Source organism: Solenopsis invicta, chromosome 14 (assembly GCF_016802725.1).
Source record: "Solenopsis invicta isolate M01_SB chromosome 14, UNIL_Sinv_3.0, whole genome shotgun sequence".
NCBI classification, from domain to species: Eukaryota; Metazoa; Arthropoda; class Insecta; order Hymenoptera; family Formicidae; genus Solenopsis; species Solenopsis invicta.
This window is the reverse complement of record NC_052677.1, coordinates 14,619,115-14,644,187: the sequence shown is the minus strand read 5'-3', so window position 1 is coordinate 14,644,187 and position 25,073 is coordinate 14,619,115. Positions and strand designations below refer to the sequence as shown.

At 43.3% G+C, this 25,073-nt stretch overlaps 1 long non-coding RNA gene across 1 annotated transcript in view; it reads left to right on the top strand.

Moving 5' to 3' along the window:
* Window positions 1-25,073, top strand: part of LOC105207567 — a 109,861-nt gene that overhangs the window by 17,448 nt on the left and 67,340 nt on the right. Inside the window, exon 3 of the long non-coding RNA XR_851451.3 lies at window positions 22,105-22,217. This is a non-coding gene — a long non-coding RNA (uncharacterized LOC105207567). The remainder of the gene's footprint in view (window positions 1-22,104; window positions 22,218-25,073) is intronic.

The window sequence follows — 25,073 nt, the reverse complement described above, 5'->3', positions numbered from 1 at the left end:
CAAAAGACGCCGTCGACGAGGCAACCGAGCGTGACGTTCGCCGGCGAACAGGTACCGAAAGAATCGGAGACAAGAAGAGAGGAGGACACAGCAAGGACGCAGGATCGCGCGGAATAGATAGGGGAAAGAAAGTCTGGTCTCGAACACGCGAGCTTATCGATATTCGGAGATCAGCTTTCTCTCTCTCACTCCCGGAGACACACTTCTCTTTGCTCCCTTTGCGTCTCTCCGTTAAAAATTAATGCGCGGAAGGTACCCTGCCCGTTTGGACGAATCGTTCGCAGTCGCTTCTCCAGAAGCGACCGTGCGTGTCCGCTCGACCGCGCCGAGATCGTCCTGCGGCCAAGAGCGATGAAAGCGAAAAAAAGGCACTAAGGAGCCGCACGTGCTCGTATATACGTTCGTTTAGAATTTCGGGATACGAGTGATTTACGTTTTTTAATAAACTGTACTTTCTCTCTCTCTCTCTCTCTCTCTCTCTAGACGTCTTGGAAAGCAATACGCAGGAAAAAAAGCGTATGTAGACACTGCTTGGTTACGTGAGGAAACGGAACGGGGTCATTCTGTCGCGATTGCGGGTCACGCCGAGATCCGAAAGATTATACGGCGTCTTATCCTTGAACGCGAGAGAGGAGCCCTTGTCCCCGATGCCGGCCGGCGCGATCAATTTGCACGAATATGCTGATGTGCGCGCGATATCGCGGCGCGGCCGGATTTGCGGCGTGGCCGACGGTGCGTGACCGCCCGCGGAAGACCACAACAGAGGAGAGACCGCCGTCCGTTACGATCGCGCCTTCTTTCGATCTGCTGCGCCGAGGATTGAATCGTGATCTTATTACGGCTACGTTTTCATTATCCTAAATTATCGGTAGAGCTCTATCGATAGATTCCTGAAGGATTTTTTTCCGCGGGGCGGGTCGCGATCTCATTCGGCGTTGATAGAATCGAGCGGTTTCCTCGCGGAAAATTATACGAGGCGCTCAATCCAATTTGCAAAGTGTGTATGCAACAATGAACTCTGTACTACATAACAAAATTTTTAAGATACAATAGTAAAGTTTCTCATCGTCGCGCGTCGCAAAATGTAACGAAAGCAAGAAGGAAAAATACACGCTTGAGCGACGGGACACTTTTAATTCTCGTGTTTTTCGATCGGCGTCAGTCTCTCTCGTGCCCAAGTCTGGTCAGTGAAAAACGGCCAATGTCGTGAGAAGCCAATGAGGCAACCGGTCGTTAGAGGCTCTCGGTGGTAGTCTGTTAAAGCGTAATCGCTTATCGGAGTCATGCGACCGTCGAACTACCAGTTTCCAAGTTTCGCCTAACTGCCGTCTATACGGCGAGACGAGGGTGAGAAGATCGCAGGGGGAGGGAGGGGAGGAAGTAAGGAAATAGGAGAGTAGTACAAGAGAGGGCACGGTAGCGATAGAAGGGAAAGGGAAGCGGCTTGGGTTCCGCTTGATACGCGAGAGGCGAGGCGAGGGGCAAGAGAGCTTTGATCGTAGCTTTGCAACCAAGTAACACCTTCGGCGTCGCGTGATAGCGGTAATTACTCAAAAATACACGCCCGGCCCTGCTGTGTTCTCGCTTTAGCTCGGCCAACAAAACGCCTCGCCAATCGGTCATTACGTGCCTATCGTGCGCGTAAACGTCCCTCCGTTTCACCCACTTGCCACGCTAAACAGCCCCGACTTGGAGGTGTCGGGACTTGGACGCGCGGCGTGTCCCGGCCAAGTATAATCGCTCGCGGAGGTTCATTACGAAGGGGCGAAGGTCAATTATCCTCTCGCGAGTGAGATATATACGAAGCGCTGAGAATGATATAGACCCGAGCGCGGCGTGTACGGTAGAATTGAGTCCGTAACGTAACGGAGTTCTCTCTGCCGGAGAATGTCTCTACTTGTTTCCGTAATCGCCATCCAAATAGCGTAACGATCGCTCGACATGTAGCATCGCGAGGGGGAAAGAGAAAGAGAGAAAGGGAAATTAAGCGTACGAGTCATTTATATGAATTATAACTTTTCCTAATTTCACTGTGCGAGAGGAAAGGCTGTTTCCTGACACTCGTTTTCTCGCGCAACACGGTCGCGCGCGCGCGCGCGCGATCGTTGCGAAACGCGCAACTTGTCGCGGCGGCGGCGTCGCGGTAAATCGAGGAGAAAAAACATGGGAGGGAAAAAAGATCGATCGTAATTGCTGCGCGAAGGAAATACTCTCGACGACGTATATATTTGTCGCCGGGGCGATTTAATCGTGTCTCTCGCCGCGGCGTGTAAAAATTATCATTATAGCGACAAAAACCACTCGACTCGCGAGCGAGTTTCACCGTTTCGCGGTTCCGATGCCGTGTACCGCGATACCATGTATCGACCCCACCTGTCCCCGGTATCTGCTATAAAGTCGTTACGACACGGCACGCGGGCGATATCGATATACAGACACTGCTAACCGCTCGCGGAGATATCGATCTGCCGCGAGGATAGTACACGGGTAGTGCGATCTACCGTAGAGAACGTTTATGGCTCGAATCGTGTAATCGCGATTCCGACTGCGCCGCTGAACGATGCAAATTAATCGTTTCGTTATTATCCCACCTAATGGGGTCTATCTCGCCCGATGCGATCGTTGGCAAGACGATAGTACGCCGCGGAACACACCGAGAGATCTTCGTCGGTGTTTCGCGATTCCGTCGAGGCAATTATACGTTGCCGCGAAATTAACCGTCGTGATGCCGTTTTTTTTTTTTTTTTTTTTTCTTTAACATTCTCACGATTCTTTTAGGGAACACAAGAACGCAACACGCAAAAAATTGTGTATTACAGATACATTAATTCCGCGAAGATTTGTTTTATAAACAATAACAAGGAGATAATCCATCTAATCGTCAGGTTAAACGTGACAATCCTTTACACCTTTGCGCACCTTATCAAGCATTAAACAGTTTATATTGTACCTTTTAATTTTTCATCTTCAACCGGAGGCGACGCTAATACGAAGCGGGACGCTTGATCGCGACTCTTGCGTGGATGCAACTTTATTAACCCGCAAGACCTTGTACGGCCGCGTTTCTCTCCGTCTAACGTTCGCGCACTTATCTACCGGTTCATCTGGGATTGATATGCCAATTAAGCCGCATCTCGGTGCTGAGAATGTAAGTACGCCGCGCGCCTTCGCTCCCGGAATGTTAATCCTTGTATCGCCGGTTCGAACGCCAGAAACGAGAGAGAACGACGGCTACTGATTTCAAATCATCGGTAACATTCTTTTGTTTCGGAAGAGCTTTCAGGTTTTTTTTCCAAAAATGCTTTTGTTTAAGAGAATCCAAATGACAGATACAATTATTAACACTCTGTACACTCGTTTTTTTGACACCTGATGTATGCACGTTGGAACACGATACTTCTATCTTGATTTTCATTATTTTTACAATTATAAAAAAATTCTTCAATGATTCACGTATACTCTAACATTTCTAAAAAATATTCGTATGGTTATTTATTTTAGAAAATTGTATATAAATGTTACAACTAATTACAGTGTTTGTACTTTTATTAAGAGAAAAATTCGCGAGACAAAATTTTTGAACCCTGTATACAGAGTGTTAAAATTAAACATTCAGGAATTTTTAGATATTTTTACGTAAAAGAAATATATAGTATTCAAATAACAAAAAAAGAAAGTTAAAAAATTCGAGTTTAGTAGCTGATATATTTACATGTCCTATCAATTAAGTTTTCAATCTTTCAAGAGCTCCCTCTTCGCATAAGCGTAGATCCCTTATCTTGAGGCAGAACCTACCGCGTTCGTGTCAGACGTTTCACCGTTGGCACAGGTTTTTGTCCTTCGATGCGAAAGTCGTCTCTCGCCGAGGGCCCCCGGTCTTTATGATTCCGCGACGAACGCGCGAGGCAGAGAAAAATGTCCGAGATGAGATCGGCGAGGGTCAAAATGCATGACAAATAATGCGGCTTGTCCACTGGCGGAATGAAACAAAACACCGGCCGAGGACGCGAACGGCGCTTTGTTCCCATTGTGCCCGGGTGTCACTTCGAGGTAGCGAGGTTCGCCATTCAGCCGAGCGACGGTGTCGGATCGCCATCAGATGACGCCCGATAAAGGCACGACAAATTGGTACCACCCGAACGGCCGCCGCTCCCCGCGGAAGATACGCGCGGCGATAACGCCCGCGTCGATAACGCCGCGAGTTTTGCGCGCGAACCGGTGCGGCGTGTCTCTCCGCACCGGTACCCCTATCCCTCGCCAATGTTACCTACAAGCGGAAGCCTTCTCCACGGAGAATTCGCCGGTGCCACGATTGAATAAGCGACGATATTAATTTTATTGCAGAATTACTGAGCTCCGGACAATGCTAACAGTAACGAGCACTTACTGCAAAACCGCTCCTACTCGCGCGATTTCTCTTGTGCGCCTGGAGTATTTTGTATTCTTGAAACGTACACCGAAAGGATATCTCTGTATCATCTAATCTATCAGCGTAAGTTCTCTGTGAAAGAAACTCAACATCTTATTAGAGCTCTAATTTTTTTTTTATCAAAAAGTATCACAGACAATTTTCTTTGCCATTCAATTTTCTTTGTATTTTCTGATATCACGGGCATAAATGCAGATAAATTGCAATTTGCAATAAATTGGAGAATTTCACTCAGCCGCTCACTGAATATTCATATAAAATTCTGTAAATGGATAACGCAATTTATACCTGTGACTCGATTATCGAATCGACTACGCGATAGCGGGTAGGCGAGCTCGACTTGTGTGGCGGATCACGGTTGGCCGATTTCGCGTTGCCGTTCGGCGAACGCCAAATCGCGCTAAGTCCGCTCGACGTCCGTACGTCCGGTGACATGGGACAAGAAAGGAGAAGAGAAGTTTCGTCGACGGTAGAGAGGAGAATCTTCCGCATGATTTCTCGCGGACTTGGCAGGCGGCCGAAACGGGAGGCATTCGACCGTTGCGAACAAAACTGCAGCCTTACACGACATAACACTCGATTTTATCGTCTGAAAAAAAAATCGATTATGAATTTTTTCCAATCGCTTTGTTTCGTTACTCAACGTACATTATAAAATTGTGGATGATTAAATTTCAAACGTTCGGTACACATCGCTTATTTGCTGCAACGACATAACTCAAAAATTGACACGTGCAAAAAAAGAACAGATTTTCGGAATGACGTCGCTAATTAAGTTTCTTTAAAATTGAAAAGGAAAGTAAGAAAAGAAAATTTATCATCAAAATTGTCATAAATCAATACGGATTGCTTTTAAAGATTCATTTTGTATAACAGGTGTAAGAATTCAGTGCGCTGAACAGAGCTATTGATACTTTTATTCCTCTACAATCAGATATTACGCTACAATATCGTATTTAAAAATAATATTTTTATGATTTCAAAGTTCTAATAATTCAAAACATTTAAACTCATTTTTTTTAGAAAATTCTGTTCTTCACAGTTGTATCGTTATTGTAGCAAAAAAATGAACAATGTCTGTTGTTAAATTTGAAACAGTTAGAATCGGTAATATTTTCATTGATGTCATCTTTCTAATTTTTAACATTAAGAGAGAAATTTCAGCGAAAATAAAAATTCTATTAAATTTAGCATATAAGAAAAGAACTTTGAAAGCCGCGCATTCGTATCTGTGAATAATATATATGTATTTGAGATTTATCGATAGCGATCGCTCGATCGTGTACATCGCCATATGCAGCGGGACACAATATGTTACTGTTATTCTTATTATAATTAGATATGTACGGCGCCTCGGACGAGGCACGGTTTTCCATCGGTGAACAAGTGCCGAGGCGGACAATCGCCGGATGACATTAACAGTTATTGAATCAAGATAACCGCTTGACACTGGCAAGCCGATACAAAACGATCGCGACGAGTCGGACCTGGTACGAATATATATGTATATATGTGTGTACGTCGTGACAGAGGGTGGACGCGCGAGCATGTACCTATAAAGCTGGTTCAATCACGAGGTACAAGCGATCGGCGATCGGTCATCGACTTGCTCGAAGACAGTGGCGTAATCTTCGCGGCATGCGCCGAACATCTCTTCTATCGATGCATAGAGGCGTGCTGCAACAAGATTATTACGACGTTTGCAGACTTGAATGTTACTCTTGAGATAAAGGAAACGTACGCGGTTTAACTAATGTTGTGTGTCTTATCGCTGCAGGAGAGAGACAGAGAGAGACTCTTTCCCTCTATAATACGTTTATTTACTCGGCAACCTATACGCGAGATGCAAGAATTGAAAAACTCGAATAAATTGGTTTATTTAAAAGTAGGTTGATTTCTTTAACAATTTGCAAGTTCGGCAGTAACGATGGATATTAATGAACCAGCATACATTCACGTGATACATTGCGTTATTTTCCGACGTCTCCCTGGGGAAAGTCCGGGAGTCGCCGGCGAAGGATGGCACGGCTCTCCAGACGAGATGTACGAAGAAAGACTCCTTCGGTCGAAAACACGAGGGAACGAGTACGCTAAGGGATCGGTGACTAATGAACCGTGTTCTCAGGTGCTTTATTCGGTCGGTCCGCCGGTCCCGTTTTAGTAAATTACAACCATTACGGGCACTTGCCTTCGCGGGCGCCGATCAACGCCGAGGTGTCCATCCCGGCGCAATTCTCGTTAAATTAAACGCGCCGAATCAATTACCCGCCCGGCCTCATAATCGGCCGTGATGGCGCGTAATGAAACATTGCGTACCTGTCACCATAACGGGCATCTGCGTTTGCAAACGCGCGGGGAATTATCTGAGACGGGTGGCGCGGCCGCGCGGCCCCATACTTCTTCCCGTTACGTAGCCAGGAAGATACGACCATGGAGAGACGCAATTTACTTACTCCGTAAAGGCGATAGTAATAATGTTGCTTACGACCGCTCGCGCGCGGCATGACATCGTGTTGCATCGGTACTTCTCAACACGGCGAATAAATTATATTGTGATAAGATTCAAAAAAAAAAGATCATAAATGCCGCACTGTCAACATTGTGTCAAAATTTGAACAGATACTTTGTTCGGAACACACACCACACACACACACACACGCACACACACATTCTGTTAAGATTAAAATTAAAAAAGTATTTGATTTGACATATTTCAATTAAATTTTATATAATTATAAAGAGACTTATTTTATACTAATTTATTAATAGCTGAATTATTAATAATAATAGACAAATAGAAATGCATATTACTTGGTTGTCAAATTTTATGACAACAAATGTTATTTCTTTTCTTTCTCTTTAAAGAAGATATTAAAAGTTATATATCATTTTCTCATATTCAAAGTACGGAAATACTTGATTGCGCTTTCATAGTAAATCTGTTCACATTTTCTGGATGTGATTACCAGTTGTGGGCATTAATTCGCGATGGTTAGGTAACGCGGATGGCAGAGATGCTTCCCCTAAACCATGCCTTCGCCGGAGCTCTTATTTATGTATCTCCGTGCGCTCGCGGACTTTCATTCGCGGATTCATAAATATGTCCGCGCGGCGTGGTGCACTCTCTGGAGAGGTTTATCGTACACGTCGGCATCGGGCGACACGGGATGCGCGTATCTCGAGGGCTGACAAGCGTGACGGATGAGCGCCAACGCGGGTCAAGGAGCGACACGCCTTTTAAGGACGACGAACGACGGGACGCGACGCGACGCGACGTGTCCGCGCCAGGACGAATTTTCTGTCAGGAGTCCCGTGAGGGGGGAGGGGGGAAAGGGGGACTTCACCTTTACCGATTTGCATGAATCTAATTACGGAGTTCTCCTTTTGCTGGGAGAGAGAAACACTCGTGGCGGATACAGCGCCGCATCGCATGCTGCAAAACCACCGAGCGTTTTGACCACAGATACTGGAGGCGAACGGAGAAGATATTAATGTCGAAGCACCAATACGCAATTATAAAGATACTTAAATATAATGTGGGAATTTGGCTACGGAATTAATTGCAGTAATTCGGATATTGGCGTGTATGTAATCTGATGATATTTTTCAGCAATATGATGAATATGTCTAGTTCTGAAATCCACTTGGTATAATCTATGGTTTGAGTCAAGATATAATTTTATTTGTAATTTTATGTGTGCATGTGTATTGTATAATGTATATTTTGTACATATGCGTATTCTGATTCTTCAAATATTTCTTGTTTTATACGCGGCTTATAAAATCATTTATAAACAGAATTCTATTTTGAATTCTGATGCAAATTACGACCATCTCAAGTGAATTTTAAATTCTTCCATAATATCACTGGAGATGTTTTATTAATCTACGTGTACGTTCTCTATTTAATCTAATATCTATATATAAATTTTTGTGAATAAGAAACGCTATAATTTCGCTCTCGATCGAATTTTGCACTTTGTTCGACTTTGTGTCTCTTAGCGTTTCGAGTTACCCGCATCATTGTACACTGATCTATGCGCTAGCTATATCATCGTTCGCCGATCTATTCGATCTTCACGCGCGTGAATAATCGGCTCGTTAGGCGTATCGTCCACCAAGCGGGTATCGATGTTGCCAGTCGTTTGTGAAATAATATACGTACTTTACCGCTTCGCGCTTTATAACGTAATCGAAACTAGCTACGCCAGTGCGGTTCATAACGGTACGCGACTGTCGACAATAAACGACTGTTGATGATATGAGTACAATGTGACATGGCACTTTATGCCAACCTCAAGTGGTTCATATACTAGCAGTTTGTGTAAAACCGCTGTTACACAAAATTTCTCTGACATGTTTGATTTTGTACTGCAACAACTTTAATCTAATCCGTACGTTGTCGACATAACTGCGCAAATTGACCGTACATACAAGCCGCTTTATATGAGTGGGATTAACAGGAAGAGTAAAATTAACCTACATGCGCCTAACTGAGGTTTCCCGGAAACATTGACAATAAAATCAGGACGAGAAAATTGTCGAATCATCGCCGTACTTCATTTTGTCTCTCATCTGCTGTTCACATCATTAACACGCAAATCACAAATTAAATCTACGTGGCCTGCTCGGATGACGTTGATCTACTTATATGGCTACGATCAGCGTGGCTTTTCAGTCATGAAAGCCCAACGGGGTTGCCTCATTGAAAGATTAAGGCGCATTATTAAGAGCAATGTCTTTCGCACATGTTGTGGTCTCGTACAATTGCCGTTGGTAAGTTTGAAAACGTAACTGTAGTAGCGAGACTAATCGGTATACAATAAAAAGAGTCATAAATAAGAGAGACATATATTTCACTTTAATATGCAATAATCTAAAAAAATTCTTGTAATCCTATTACCAGAAACCCATAATAACGTTTGAGTATAATATTGAAAAAACTTTCTATACGTATAATTTTACATGATGATCATTATTCAAACGTTACTCCACAATTTCACCTTCCTTTAACTTTGATCTTCTTTCTCACGCACACATGTGCGATTCTCTTCTTTTTCAACTTCTAAACAAACAACACGCTGATCACCTGACTCGTCCTGGATTTATGCGATCGCGATCGAGGTCCCATCGCGAGTGGCCGATAAGTTTCCACGTTGCCTTCGTCAACGGCATTGATTTGTTTCTAGTGCATAGTGCGCGCACTATGTAATGCACAAGTCATCTCTCGTTCCTTGCTGGTTCACTGGCCGCTTGATAAGTCGCTCTACGCGCGGCCTGTACGCTCTCACAATACGCTTCCGCAAAAGGAATACCTCGGTTCGGACCTGTCCGCTCGAATCATCGCGATTATGCGTCGGGTGTATATCCGCGGAACCGACGATCGCGTCCTCGACATATGATCAATCGTACGCACGGCGTCGAACAACTTTTCTAAACGCTTTCTTGCAATATAAATGCATTTTATTCGCAATACCGGGAGACACGCTTGCTCTCACATTCCTAGTCGCACTTGCGGCGACGGAATGTTTCATTGTTTCCATCAGAATGCCTAAGTGACTCGTGATATCAATAATCACGTCGCCGGCATCGCGCCTAACGTTTCACACTATCCTATCTAATCATTTTCTGTCAGTTTCAAACTCTACATTGTAAATATTTATTATCTCTACACGCGTCTGCGTGAGATATGCCTGCGAGATACGCGTGAGTAACTACGTCTTTTAGTGATTTACTTCGCTAAAGAGATCAAATATCAATACTCTGATTTTAAATGTAAGAAGTGTAAATACAATTCTTACATATGTCAGGTGTTACTAATTTTCTTTCGTTTCTTTGTGCATTTTTAAGAATTAATTTCTATTCAATGTATAGGTGTTTTATATCTGCTGAACAAATCTCTCTATCGAACAAAAGTTCTTAACAAATCTGTTACATTCTATAAAAAATAAGATAAAAGAAAGAAATTTTATGACAATAATTAATAAAACAGCTGGAAATATTAGGAAAATCAAACGAATTACGTTGTGGATTTTAACTCGTTACGTTAAAAGATTAATTCGATGTCTTCGCCGATGGTAACGGGAATATGGGAATTTCGATTCGCAAAGGCGTTTATGTTTTTCCACGATTTCTCCGCGGCGCGCAGTCTCCTCCACTAATGTTTTCCATCGCGAGAGAGGCGGTGGCCTGGCACAGGAGATGGCTGTACATACGCGCGTTGTGGCGAAACGCGCCGTTTGTGGTCGTTCGCAAATTGCCACGACGGCGAACTGTAACTTTCTCGCGCGAGCGCGTGTTATCCGAAGTGGAGTCGTGCGAGCGCAGCTGGACGATCGCCTTTCACGCGCGCGTTTCTTGCTAGCTAGACGAGTCGGACGTTTCCCGCCTCGTGTCTCTTCATGGATAGCATCGACTGACTCTCCATTGGCACAATTGTACTGATGTAGCGCAAACTCAAATTGGATTTCTTTTTGTTTTAATGAACGCCTTCTTTTTCGAAGATTTGTACCTTCTATTGTTATTGAACTTTGGTCGGAATATTTGACTCTGGCCAGACAACTCGTCTTTGGCCACCTCGTCAACCCTCGATTCACAGCACGATTGACTATCAGTCGGCGAAGAAACGAGCCATTAGGACATGGGAGATAATTTCGAAACGAGCTGCTGGCTTCTACGCGGAAACGATGCTCACGGAAGTATGATTTATAGACGGTGGCTCGTTATCGTGAAAGCAGAGGAGTTGGGATCGATCGCAATATGGATCACTCGTTGCCGTTGACACGTTTGGCATATCCGACCGGGCTATTTTTCGCTGTCGTAACGCGATCCTGATTTATGCGATTGATCGAGAAGCGAGGCGCCGATAATCATAACATGGATGTACATCGATAATTCTTTTGATAACTCCGTGTTTGATTTGGAGTCGATAAATAATGAACTTCGCGTACTTCTTGTGTAAATATATCAAAAAATCATTTTGTGTACTCTCTAAATCTCGTAGAGTGCAAAATGTCACTTTTAAAGAGTGAAAATTGAGCTTGTGCAATTTTTCGAGTGAATTTCCACTCTACGAGCTTTAGAGAGTAGCTAATAACATCACATTCAATTGTTACCTTAAAATAAATTTGAAAATTAGAAACAAATTCGAAGGACTTTTAATTTAAATTAGAAATGAGAAGTTAAAAGTGACTCGATTAAATAGGTTATATTACATTTTTAAAAAATTCATATTTAATTAAACTCATTTAGATTGCACCGAACTTATTTTTCTTTGTTCATTTTCACTTGAGTCACATTAGATACCTACGTAACACTTCTGACTGAAAATAATTAATGAGCGTCGTGCAGCATGCGACGAGCAAGAATCGCAAGTGAGAAAAAGGGTAGCAGGTGGAGTGGGGTAATGTCCTCTCCATCTCCGTCGTACGTTGGTCGATTTGTTAAGCGTACACACCTGCCGGCCATCGTTCCGGGACAATAAGCTCTATCTCGATCTCACGAAAGGTTCTCTTACCGTCTTGCTGCCAGCAGCCAGGCTCACGGGGGCGATATATCGCTCGAAATGATCGTGTATAGCGTTTCACTGCGAAGGTAGCTCGGCCATTGTCCTTGGGCGTTTAAGTAGATACCCCAGTCTCTGCCGCGTACAGTCGATAGAACTAGTTCGTCGGTTCTTCGCGGACAGATCGTCTCGATTAACGATCATAATACGTTTTCCCTGTTAGAGCGTGCCTCTTCCGGCCTTTATCTGACGCGAACCTACAAGCGCGTCGATCTTAATTAACACTCACGCTCGTGCGTGAGGAATGCGTGAAATCGCGAGAGCGAGAGAGAATCGGGGAAAATCCCAGAACCAACAAATTTGGCCTGAAGGAAATCGATTTTCGCTTCTTCCTCAACTTGAACGCTTAACTTTGATAGTGAACGCGTATCGTATGATGCAGATAATTTTCATCGTGAAAATATGTATCACGTATAGAGGTAAATAAGAAAAAAGATTGGGAAAAAAAATTAAACACTGAAAGTGTTTACGGCAAAACACAGATCATCGGAAATTGGAATTCCTTAGCAATTGGATTACATTCAATATGTATGCAATCGACATCTCGGCAATAACAGCCAGCGTAAATGGACTGGTTTCGTCGACTGTACTGTCGAGAAAGTGGTGTTATCGTACGCGAGGTGTACCGAGCACGAAGAGAGCAAGTCCTTGTTGCCCGCCGAGGTCTTGGTATATTAGATTAGTTCGAGATCGTGGCCGGTCCGGTATATATTACTCCCGGGTCTCGTGATGAACTAAGGACGTCAGGCACTACCGTGATTAGTTCCCCGGCTAGTTGTCGTCTCTGCGGGACGTCTACGTCTTGTGTTAGTTCTGGCCGCGTCTTGGGTTACCGCTTCTCCCTACGTCGATTTCCGCGTCCCGCGTCCCGCGCCCTCCCCTGTCCCGCCGCGGTTGTTGGCTACCGCGCGAATCGTCCAACAACCTGAACTAGGTACCCCGGGTGACAGCCTCCGCGCCTCGGTCTTCTTCCTGGATCGCGGTAATTTAAAACGCGCGAGGGAGAGACTGGCGAGCCGTGCTGCCTCGAGCATGCGAATAAGAACACCACGGAAAGGTCGACATTGGCATACCACTTAACCTTTCCGATGTCGTAGGGATATACGCCCGGCGGCGCAATACTGGTTTTTCTGATATACCGGGCTGTATCAGAAATTACGTACATACTTCCTTCGTATCATAGATATTGCAAAACAAGCTCGAGAAGGAGATGGGCGACCGTGGAGGCATTTACAAAAAGAAACGAAATATCAAATTAAACCGTAAGATCCTTCTGACGCCGTGCATATTCGCAAACTATGTAGACGCTGCATGAAATATATTATCTGCGTTTGTCACGATCATTGGGGACAACCGGTCTCGCGTCGTTCGAATGCAGCGGAGATCCTTGTAAGAAAAGAAATAGAGAGAACATGTCCTTCGTGGCCTCGACCTTCGAGCGTTCACGTCGCACGATTCCTACTGCTAACGGTCGACCGTTAACGGACCTTGAGCAGAACCTGGGGGGAAACATCGCGTAATTTACTTGTCCACTGCCGACGGCGTCGATCTCGTTAACTCGCCGATCGGGAATTAAGGGAAGAAAGAAGAGGGGAGGGTCGCGAGGAGCGCCGTGCCGAGCAGTTCGGCCGGTACGATCGATCGATGAATCATGCGAATTCAGGACGCAGCTACTGCATGCACCAGGAACGCGAGACGCGCGTTTCGGCAACATCTTCAGCGAATAGCTATGCAAATCGCTCGCGTTGATGCCGAGCGGATACGATCCAGGGGCGACGGAACACATTTTTCATAAAAAAAAAAATATCAATATAAACACTTTGTGTGGCGTATTTATGAGAAAGATTATGTAAGCTACATTATATATTTCGTACTAATTTAAAAATTTCTGAAGAGACTTAAAAAATTGCTAAGTTTTTTATTAATATTTTTTTCGAAAGACCGGCGCCAATGCACCAATGCGATAAGAGCTACCGATCGTCAGACATTTCCTTCGTGGATTGTCCCAAAAAATCGTTAATCTGTATGGGCGAGATAGCGGTTATCTCTTCTTTCGTGTATCGACTTTTTCGGTGGCCGTTTAACGCTCGTTAAGCAGAAACCGGAATGCCATTAACCTCACATGATTGGCTATAATGACATGATGGTGATAAGCCGAAATTGGATCAACTAGAAGAAGAATACGCGATAAAGTGTCTTTGTACGAAAAAAGATGAGCTTGGTAATCGGAGATTTCGATGTAAAAAAGATGAAAAAGCCTTTTTCTTTCATTATTAATTTTGCTACGTTCATCTTTTTGTAATTTATTAATTTTTTTATATTTTTTTGTAATTTATCTACGCAGGGAACATAAACTAATTGATTATATCAGTATTCATCAAATTACATTAAGAATAAGTTATACTTTTAATCATATTCTATGAAAAGTGATAATCTATAATGGAAAATTGATGTTGGACGTGAAACTCGTTATACATAAGACAACTTTGTTCAGATCAAGCAAATTCCAATATTCAGGATTTCAGATAAATCTTCTCGTAACTATGAGATATAAATGTCAATTTTATTTTATTCGAGATTTAAACACCTTCCAGCGATAGCGATTCTTAGAATGTTGCGCATGCATATCTAGAGTTCTTTACAACACTACTGCATTTTTAAAATTGAATGAATCAATCAAGATAACAAGATGAAAGAAAAGCGTGCCTTTTTCTTTTTACTCGTATTTAAGCGAGAATATAAATAGATATATAGATATAACAAAGATAAAAAAACGAAGGAAACGTATAAAGAAATTAGAAATGTCTAAAGTGTAGTTAAAAAGAACAGATCTGACGTGCACATTTCACCTTTGTATAATCCATGCAAGTATATATCTTGCGAGAAATTTTATTTCGAAGAGAATCCCGGCCACGACGACAAACTCAGGTGTATGTAATCGATATTGGATGTTAACCGCCAGCGAAATCTCTTCAACGGTCGAGACAGAGATTCGAGGGCGAGTAGCTGTCACTTTGGAGCTTTAATTGGCGGTTCGACAGCTCGCGATTTAAAGCGTATCGCGAAACATTCACTTGTGTCTCGCATACGAACACGTACGACGACTGTCCCGTTAAGTTTGTCGTTCGATGCTCGCTAGTCCATCTTGTTCGTGTCTTCGCCCGGTACTGCCATTCGGGTGTCACCGAGATCCTGCTAATTGGATGCGATGAATTCACCGTATGAAAAAGTGAGTGAGTGAGTAAGAGAGATATTTGCCTGTGAATGAATGACCCTTTTGGATGCTGATCGATACATCGGTGTCTATAAATCAACCGCAACCAATTACATTATTTAACCCTTTTACACATGCGTGTAGTACATCACATTATGTGATAGGTAAGATACTTTTGAAATGTATCTATATATAATAGATACGAGTACGCAAATTAAAATATATTTAGATACATATACTCAGATATTTCAAAAGTATTTTAGATACATATCAGATACTTAGAAATTATATTTCTTTTAATAATTGTGTAATAATATACACAAAATATACTGAAAACTTTTGTTAATATTTTTCTTACATTATGATTTCTAATTCACTCGTTATCAGTTTTACATACTAAAAGAAATCGTTACTCGGTCTATTTTGCTGCGGTATTAAAATTTGATCATTGCTAAATAATCGTTCAGCCGGTGCTGATGACGATAGAATTATATTACATTTAAAAATTAAATGGTTCATGTAAGGACAATGTACGATTGATTCGATATCTTTTTGCTCGACTGACAAATAAGAAAGTATCTCTATGCTAATAGTAATGTCAGTTGTTATTTCTATAAACTAAATCTTAATTTTTTTTTTAATTTAAGGAATTCGTCATCTTCTAAGGCGAAGGGATATTTCGATTCATTTTATAAATACATCTTTTTCGTGAGTTTGGAATTTGGGAGCTTCCATTATTTGGAAACATCCATGATTTTAGAAACTAAACTTCTTACTTAATCAAAAAATAAATAGTAACAATCGTATACGCTCGTTATTTCTATAGAATGATATAGAAAGTTAGGTCAGTAAACGAGCAATTAAAAGGATATAACAAATATAATTTCGCAACACAGTATTTTTAACTTCTTTCTCATCGAAGAGAATGATTGCTTTCCTGGAAACATTGTTTATCGAATTCACTTTCTTCTTCGCCTTGGATGATCCATCCAGAGTAATAATCGGGCATAGCGAAGTTACGTAAACTCAAAGTTACGAAGGTGGCAATGGGGCTTCCTCTCTTTTCGCGACTAACAGGATCGAAGGCTGCCGCCTTCCCGCAGTCGCGCGGACGCAAAGTCAACGGTCGTTAAATTTAATGGGCCCGCTCGTTAATCCCGCATGTAGTTCGCGTACGCAATTACAAATTACGCAAACGATTGCGTCCCAGCGATGTAACGGGGCCCGACGCGCGCATTTTCATAATACTGCCGGCGAATAAAAAGGAAGGGAATTAAGTGTGACGTGGGCATGGTACCCGAGCGGTGTCCGCCCACCAAAAATTTCGCGACGCGCCGTACTCGGAGGCACGCGCTTTAACGATAACGGCGGCGCGCTGTCGCCGAATTAATGCGTGAAATTGGCGCGAACCAGGTAAAAAGGCACCGCCGCGCTGCGACGCACCAAGTATTTCGCTCGTCCCGGCTGTATATGCAAATAACACGATAATGTAAACACGATCGTTGTGCGTTTGCGTTAAAATTTCTGCGGTCCGATCAACGCCGCGTCGCCGAGACCGCACGCATCGTGCCATAAACGGCGCCGAGTCAGATCCGCATTGCGGATCGGTATCGCAATGTCCTCGTGCACTTTCGTCGTTGCGCTTATCGAAGACTCGGGTATAATCCTTAAACGATACGTTATCCGTGCAACATCGTGATTATCGAATCTCGAAATTAAGCACCGCGGTTGGGCGACGGGGAAGGAGAAAGGGAGAGGTTTATGACCATTTGAACGTTGTAAAAATTTATGTCGACAGAACACGTCCCGTCGCGCAGATTATTTTATACGGTAAGATAATTACTTATTGCTCAATCTCCTTCCACGCAATAAGACGAAAGAAAATGGGTTAATTCGGGCGTGCGCGATGTTAACGGGCACGCTCGTAATTAATATCGCATGGAAATGCGCGCAGAACGCACTTGTCACGCGCGAGATAGCATTTACGCATTAACGCGCATACTATGCAGAGAGGAAAGAGAGAAAGGGAGGGGAGAGAGGGAAAGAGAGAGGTAGAACGTTGCCTTTCAATTATAAATTGGCGAGCGCGTAACGGGCCGCGGCCGCGACGCTTACAAAAGGCGAGTCAATAAATCTGTCAATATTAATTCACGCCTAATTGATTCCATTAGCGGTGATTTTCTAGCCAAGGCCGTTCTGGACCTATAATACACGGATATACCTCGCTCCATTCTCCGCTCGCGCTCGCGCCCGCGAAATGCATCGGCTCCTCGGCGATCTGTCCGCCGAGGAATTTATTCTGGGATCGATCGAATCAAATTCATCGCGAGAGAGAGAGAGAGAAAGAAGAGAGAGGAGGTCGGAGAGGTCGACTTCCTGTTACGATTTATCATTGGGGGACTTGTCGGACTGGCACTGGAAGCGCTGGGAACGTTCTTGCGGGGAGCAATACCCGCAGGTATTGTGGTCGACACATAGATTACAAATTTTCTTTTTGCGGAACGTCTCGACTGAATTCGAAGCCTTGAAAATTTCAAAACTTTAAATCGCGCCTTCTCGAACAGTAAGGAAGTTTCGGTGGACTTGGCGAAACAGGCGTCATCGATCGTCCGCTATTTTTACGTACTTGGCATCGCGTGACGCTACAGTCTACACACGTCGCTCAATTCGTACATCGTTGTCTTTACCTCGATGGCCTCGGCTCGGATTCCGAGATACAACATCGGTTGCTCGAGAGATGGAGTCGTCAGCAATATAAGATACTCAAGGTCGTAGGTCATCGCTGTTAATGCCTGTCGGCTGTCACGATGTGTCCGGACCGGCACGATTTCGTCATCCCTCGCTGAACAATTTCGCAAATCAGCGCGCGCCCGACGAAACATTTCTTTTCTCCCCCCGCGATCATTTCTGCTGAGTCGTGACAAGTCTCGGATCAAGGCTCACCCGAGAACATGGTTTTTGCGACACTATGCCAAGTTGTGCGGATCGAAATAAACAAAAATGAACGATTGTCTCGCGGATATTTTGCATCGGGTTCTTGCGCAACACACCGCTCATCATTTAGCAGTTCTATTTGCGTTTCGCGCCGGACCTTTATCCCATTTTTGTCTTCATCAATCAATTTGCAGCGAATAATTATGTAACGTGATTAATATTACGTAATACTAGTATATTATAAATAGACGGAATATAAACCCGAATTTATTAGTCTCCGGATAAGAATATAAATATACCTGCGAAGATATAAACGAAGATACTTGTATGGAAAAAAATTTGAAAGACTGCATAAATCAACATCTGAGGAGAGATGGACACAAAAGAGACAAAGCATCTCAAAATAGATAAAGTCACACAAAAACGAAGAGTAGAGGTTTAATAAGGGTTTCGTGATCTCGGCAAGATATCCGTCGAAGAGACGGGCAAAGGTCGAAAATTACACGGTTGACCGAGCGAACGCGAAAGAGGACTGCGTGACGATCGTTCCTGCTGCAGAGCAAACCCCCCGCGTCTCGAGCGATCTGTGCCCTTTTCCCTCGGCCCCGCCGCACCGCGTCCCTCGTTACCGGCGAGAGCGACTAGCCGTAATCAATTTCGCGCATTGATTAATACGAAGTAAATGAATACCTGGGAATCGTTGCGCGAGCGGTCGAGATGATTTATCCGGCGCGGGTCGGGGGTGCCCGGCCACGCGTAATTATCATACGACAGCCGATTAAAATTGAACGCGGCCGTGCTCGCGTTCAACATCAATTTCAGCTAATTACATGCATTTTCATGTCCATGGTCCGGTGCGTGTTCGCGGATCGGTGCTGGCCGGGTGCGCGACGGAAAAATCAGCCGATACGTGCCACGGACTCGATCTCAGGACCTAACCCGGGGTACCATACCGGGATAAGCGATCGCTGACGCGATCGAGGACGATGAACCCCCCACCGACGGCGAGAAACTCCACCGGAAGGTCCGTACCCTCGGACGTTATCCCGGCCGGAGGCCGATTATCCTCGGTTAACGTCGGTAACGTGTCGGATAAGTGAGTGATTCTACCTAGGATGCGGTATCGTCGGATAATGGGCCCGACATAACCGCCGCGTCAATGTAAAAAGCGATTACATGCGGTCGCGCGAGATCGTTGCAGTCAAGTTACATCGCGGTTGGGAAAGAATCGCCCATTGCAAAGGAGATTTGATCAATTGGGAGGAACGAATCCTGCGCACCTCTGTCCCCTTGCTGCGCGTTGTTTCCCACGTTCCTTTTCGTTGTTATTTTTTTTTTATTTTGAAAATGTAACAATTAATATTTTGATTATTTTATATTATTTTATATTTTATATTAGATTACTTCGCGAAAAGAAAGCTTTTATGATACATAGCATATACTTTGTTTTACAGTTGCAATATTTCGCTTGAATAGAATCATCTATTCGCAATCTCATATCTTTGCTTGCGGCTTATGAAATTTATCGCGCAACCCTCGTTTCTTTCTGATTCAAGCAGAACTGCGAGGTCTTACCTAAAGAGTACGTTTTCACTGATTACCGCGGCGGATTACATGTGCTTCGTTCCCTTTGTTTCTGATTGGATCGCTCGACGTTTCATCCCCGTTGTTCGCGCCTTTGCTTTATAAACTTCCTTATTCTTATCATTCGTCCCAATCGAATTACTCGATTCCTGAGTAACATAAGCTTGGTTAAGCTTCGATTAACATCCACTTGCCAATTCGAGAATTGGTTATCGAAAGAAAATCAATCTGTCGTTCGATTGTTACTCTGCTCTTCTTCGAGACACATTTTTTTTGCAACTACGACTATTAACGGTGGCTGATCTCAATAAACATTTAAATTAATTTGAAGAAACTACTTAAAGAAAACATTGTAACGAAACATTATAGCGATTACTGCAAAAGTACAGTGATACAAGTTGAGAAAGAAACCCATGATCAACATAAACTGGAGTAAAAATGTTAACGTAATAAACGGTTAAAAGGTTGAAAGCGGACCATCGATTTACAACGAGACGACACGCTGCGCTACAGGGTCGACGCGTGTAACTGAAGAAAAAAGAAAGAAGAAAGAGAGAAAGAGAGAGAGAGAGAGATTGCCGTTGAGATTAAAACATCGAGAGGACCTTCCACAGCAGCCACGTCAATTAATATCTCGTGGGCCCATTATTAACGTCCGTGGAAAGCGACGGCGATGCCGTCGAGCGCCGGCTTCCCCGGCGACTTAAGGCGCTTCAGGAAACCGAAATAAATTACGGCGCGGAGAGAGGTGCATATTTAATTCGAGCAATTAATGCCGTCTTGTAAAACACGCCGCTGGGGGGTGGCTGTTGCTGTAGTCCTCCCTCTTTCCTGGCAGTAATGAGCCCGATAAATCAACTGGCTCTGCACTCGAAACTTCGCGGATAACTTTGGGCTCCTGCAGTTTCTTGCTGCTGGCTTGCCGGGACTTTCCGGGGCGTACCTCCGTGCGTACCTCGTCTAAATTGATAAATGTGGATGAAAGGCAGCGCGAGAAGCGCTATGTGCAAGTGCAAGTGGGAGGCATCCTTTTCCAACCTCTGTATCCTTGGATTTTCCATAGTAATACGGAATTTTTCACAGAAATCGTTTGCAGATGCTGCAACGACTTTCGTTAAAAGTCGTGATTTCGGTCATTGTATTGTTACTTGCGAATCGTGAGTGTTTGCATATTATAAGTGCGCATACCCTATAATATTTAAGTGAAATTATATCCGGGCAGTAAAACATTATAGGTAATTTATAACTCGGCCGATTTGCCGAAGTTATAGTTATCTGGAGGAGCCCCTCGTGTTTGAAAAGTCAATGATATACGGCGACGCGCGCTTAAACGCAATTACGAGGCGTGAAGCATCTTCCGCCTGTATCCACAAATCATTTAATCACCCCGGTTGAAAGACGCTTTCGCGCAAATTTCGCCGTAATCCTTCGTCGTTCCCTCGGATTTATGGCGATTAATTAGGCATAAAAATCTTGGTCGTTTGGGAGAAAAAAAATGCCGCAGATTGCCCCACTTAATCCCCAACTAACCGCTTTCTGCAGTGGGGATGACGCCTCCTGACGTCCCGCTAGAAATTCATTAAAGTATCGCGTTTGTTCCCGACGCACACTCCCCCATGTCATAATGAAACGATATAACAAATGTATAATTTGCTAATTAAATTATGTCAATCTCAAGAAATTATCTTTTCTACTTGTCGAATGAGTGTTTGATTAAACTGATTGTTAAACTAGTTTGACTGAATAATGAAACGCTAACATTTATTATATATAAAATTGCCTTTTTTATGATCTCTCTTTTTATACTATTGAGTTATGTTTATATTTTAACCATGATGTCCACTGAAATAAAAAAAAACGTATCTTTAATGAAAACAGAATTAAAATAATATTACAAATAAAATTAAAATACTGATTTCTGCTGAATACAAATCTACAATTTTTTTATTTAACTGTATTTCTGCTTTATGTGCTTTATGCTTACAACTTGTGGATATTGACAGGAATAAGATATTTATTATTATGTTTTTATATATTTCAAAAAAAGTATATATATATTAAGTGGCTCGAAAAACTAATCTAATCGTCTCAAGCATGTTTTAAAGATTATTATTTTTAATTTTTATTGATTTGTTTTTATATGTAACTCTTATATTCGGCGGAAAATAGTATTCTAATAAAATTCAATATCTTAAAATTGATGCCTTGACATATATACATAGATAAAGATATTTTGTATCCTTCTTCTCATATTTAAAGACCTACAAGGGTCGTACAGAGATAGATTGGCTCTTTGTGTGACTGGTTTACCCAAGCAAAGGTAGTTTCCGTAGGTCTTCCGTAGATACGACCTCGTAATATGGCTTATTAAAATTACAGACGCCGTGGTGGAAGGGTCCGGGTCCAGACCGCATCTCGTCGAGGGACAAACCGCGACGGAGCCGAGACAGCTCGTGACCAAAACAGACGTGGACCAAGGATGACGGGGAGGGGTAAGTTCCTAGTTCATTCCACGAGGTTGCTTTATGCGGGCATCCAGAAGCCCAACCGCTAGGGATTACTCTTCGAGGCCCGCACGGGCTCGCGGCGACCGCGAGCAGACGAGTTCTCTCGCTACGGCAGTGTCCTAGATTAATGTTATTGCTTTGCTCAATTTCCTTGGAGATCGGCTTTCTTGTCCATCCCTCGACAAAGCATACGCAAGTGTGACTTATCTTTTTAGACATGCATTATAACAACCCATTACGTTATGTGATAGCTTGTCAAATCTAATGCCGAAGTTAGATATAGAAATATATAGGTATATATTAATAAACATATTAAATAATAATAAATGTAATAATTAAATATTATATAATATGTATAATAATATATGAAGGCAAACTAAGTTTATAATTAATTCTTACGAAGACAATGACTCATTAAACAAAATAATTATAAACTCATTGGTAATTTCAACTGCAAGCTGTCACATTTATGCAATGCATAGAATACTATTGTGCGCTAATTCATGCGTTCAGTGCACTCTATAACGCTTAGCAGCTGAAAATTAATTGAAAGATAATAATCATACATGTGTGCTATGTCGCACTTTGATTTTTTGAAAAATTGAAAGAAAACGGAATTAAGAAAATATTAACTTTATGTTGCTTTAAACTTTAAACAGCTGCTGCAAAATAAAAATTATTATTTTTTTAGATACATTATAGAACGATACTTTGTTCCTTTTATGCCTATTTTTACAGATTAACTTTAATCTTAGTTTAACTTACTCTTTATCTTTTTTCAATTTTTAGAACTAAAGAAAGATAAAGAGTAAGTTAATCTACGTTGGTAGAAATAGGCATTACAGGATTACAGTATATTAATAATTTTTGGATGAAATAATTCTTTAAAGTCTGTCTTTCACAAACACTCAAATGAACTAATTTCGTCTTCATTGTCACGCTTTTATTTTCCATCACTTGATCATTAATCGTCGCCAGAAATCTAACGATCAATGTTGCTGGAAATAAATTCCAGATTGACAACGGGGCAAAAATCGACTTCACGATATTTGCCGGTGCGAACGCCGTGCTGTCGGCGATATTAATTACGATAATCACTATCAAGTTGATAAATGACCGTCCACGATCAGGGCGCGACGATCCGAGCAGTGTCTATTCACGCGGTCGTCGCTATCCGGCGCTCGTGACAACGATCTCACAGTCGCCGGTGTAGGTAATTAAAGTCGGCTAATGAAGCTTCCACTCGGAGGATGTGCCGGTAGTCGCGCGAAAGGCTCGTATCTTAGATCGGAAAGTCCCCTTTCAGGTTGTATTAATAAGTCGCCGGAGATACCCGACGATCGAGTCGCCGGATCGGGTCCTTCGTCGACGTCGCCTTGTCCTGTCTCCTTCGATATTAATTATGCCGCGCCGCGTTTGATCTTGGGTAAACGCAAAATATCACGCTGACAAAAAGTCACCGAGATACACAAAAGTCCGCACGAGTCGCGTCGCGCGAAACGATCCAATCGAGTACGAAGCGCGACGCGCTTTTCTTCTTTCCGTTTCTCCGGCTGCGCATTAAACGGGACCGTTGCGGATGAGATCTGTTCGCGATCAATACTCGCGTTTTCGCTCAGACGTGTGTGGTCGAGGCCTGGTAAATTGTGAGCACGCTTATTGCGCCGCGAGTTCGACGCGAATCGGTCTAGCAATTTTAAATTACGATTCCGTTCTCCCGCAATTGCCGCGATTCGTTCGCAATCGCGAAAGACGCGGCGAGGTGAACAGCAATGTCATTCCGAGTCGCACGTGGCTGTTACGCTTCAGCTTCTGGTATATACCCGATTAATTGTGACGCGAATAGCGTTTACCTTTGTGATTTTACTTCCCTGTTCCTCCGATATCGTCGTGGAAATCAAATTTTATCGCTTTGCAATAAACAATCGTTCAGCATATTTGGTAAATATTTTTTTTTCTTTTTTCTCGTATATATATTTCGAGACGCGTTGTACGACACGATGTAGAAAACCATGTTTTCTCTTACTCATCCTTCTTTTCCGCGTGCATTTACACCTGTAATTTATAACAGTCACGGAGAGCTGTCCGACGTCGCGCGCGCGGGCGAGAGAGTTAATGCGCGGAGTTATACGGTCCACATTCTATCGCTTCTCTTCGGATGAGAGTGCAAGATGCCCGGGAGACGAGAGCGGAACGATAGAATTCATCGTGTCGTCACGATACATCGCCGGCGGCGAGCTTAGTGTCGTCGAATGGAATGCCGAGGGTTCGTCCATCGAGCGTATCCGTCAGCCTGATACCGGGTGTCGAGCTCTTCTTCTTCTTCTTCTTCTTCTTCTTTTCTTCGGGGCGCGCATAAAAAAAGAAATAAACAGGCTACATTCGTCGAGGGGGCGAGAAACGGCATGAAGACGACCGACGCTAGTGACAAGAGCCGTAATTACGCTAAACGATTCCCGAGGTGGGCAACGAAGTGGCTAACGATTGTAAATGCCGGTCGACGACGAGAAGAAGACGACGCGACGGGTCCTCTCGTGGAGGTAGCCGTCGCACCTTTCAAGAGGCCGTTCCACGTCCTTGCCTCGTGTGAATCGAGAGATTAGTCGATTCACGGCGACTGTACCGCGGCAATCGCTGATTTACGGTCTCACGCCGGATGATGATACGTTAACGTTCCATCGGCGGAAATAATTCGATGCAATCGCGAACCGGTGAACGATGGATCGGAAAAACGTGACTTTTAAAAACTTTTAAACCGTTTGTATTTATTGCAAGAAGAAAGATCGCTCGCTTCTATGCCTATATATATTTCTTTTCTTCTTTCACGTCTCTTCTGTGCAC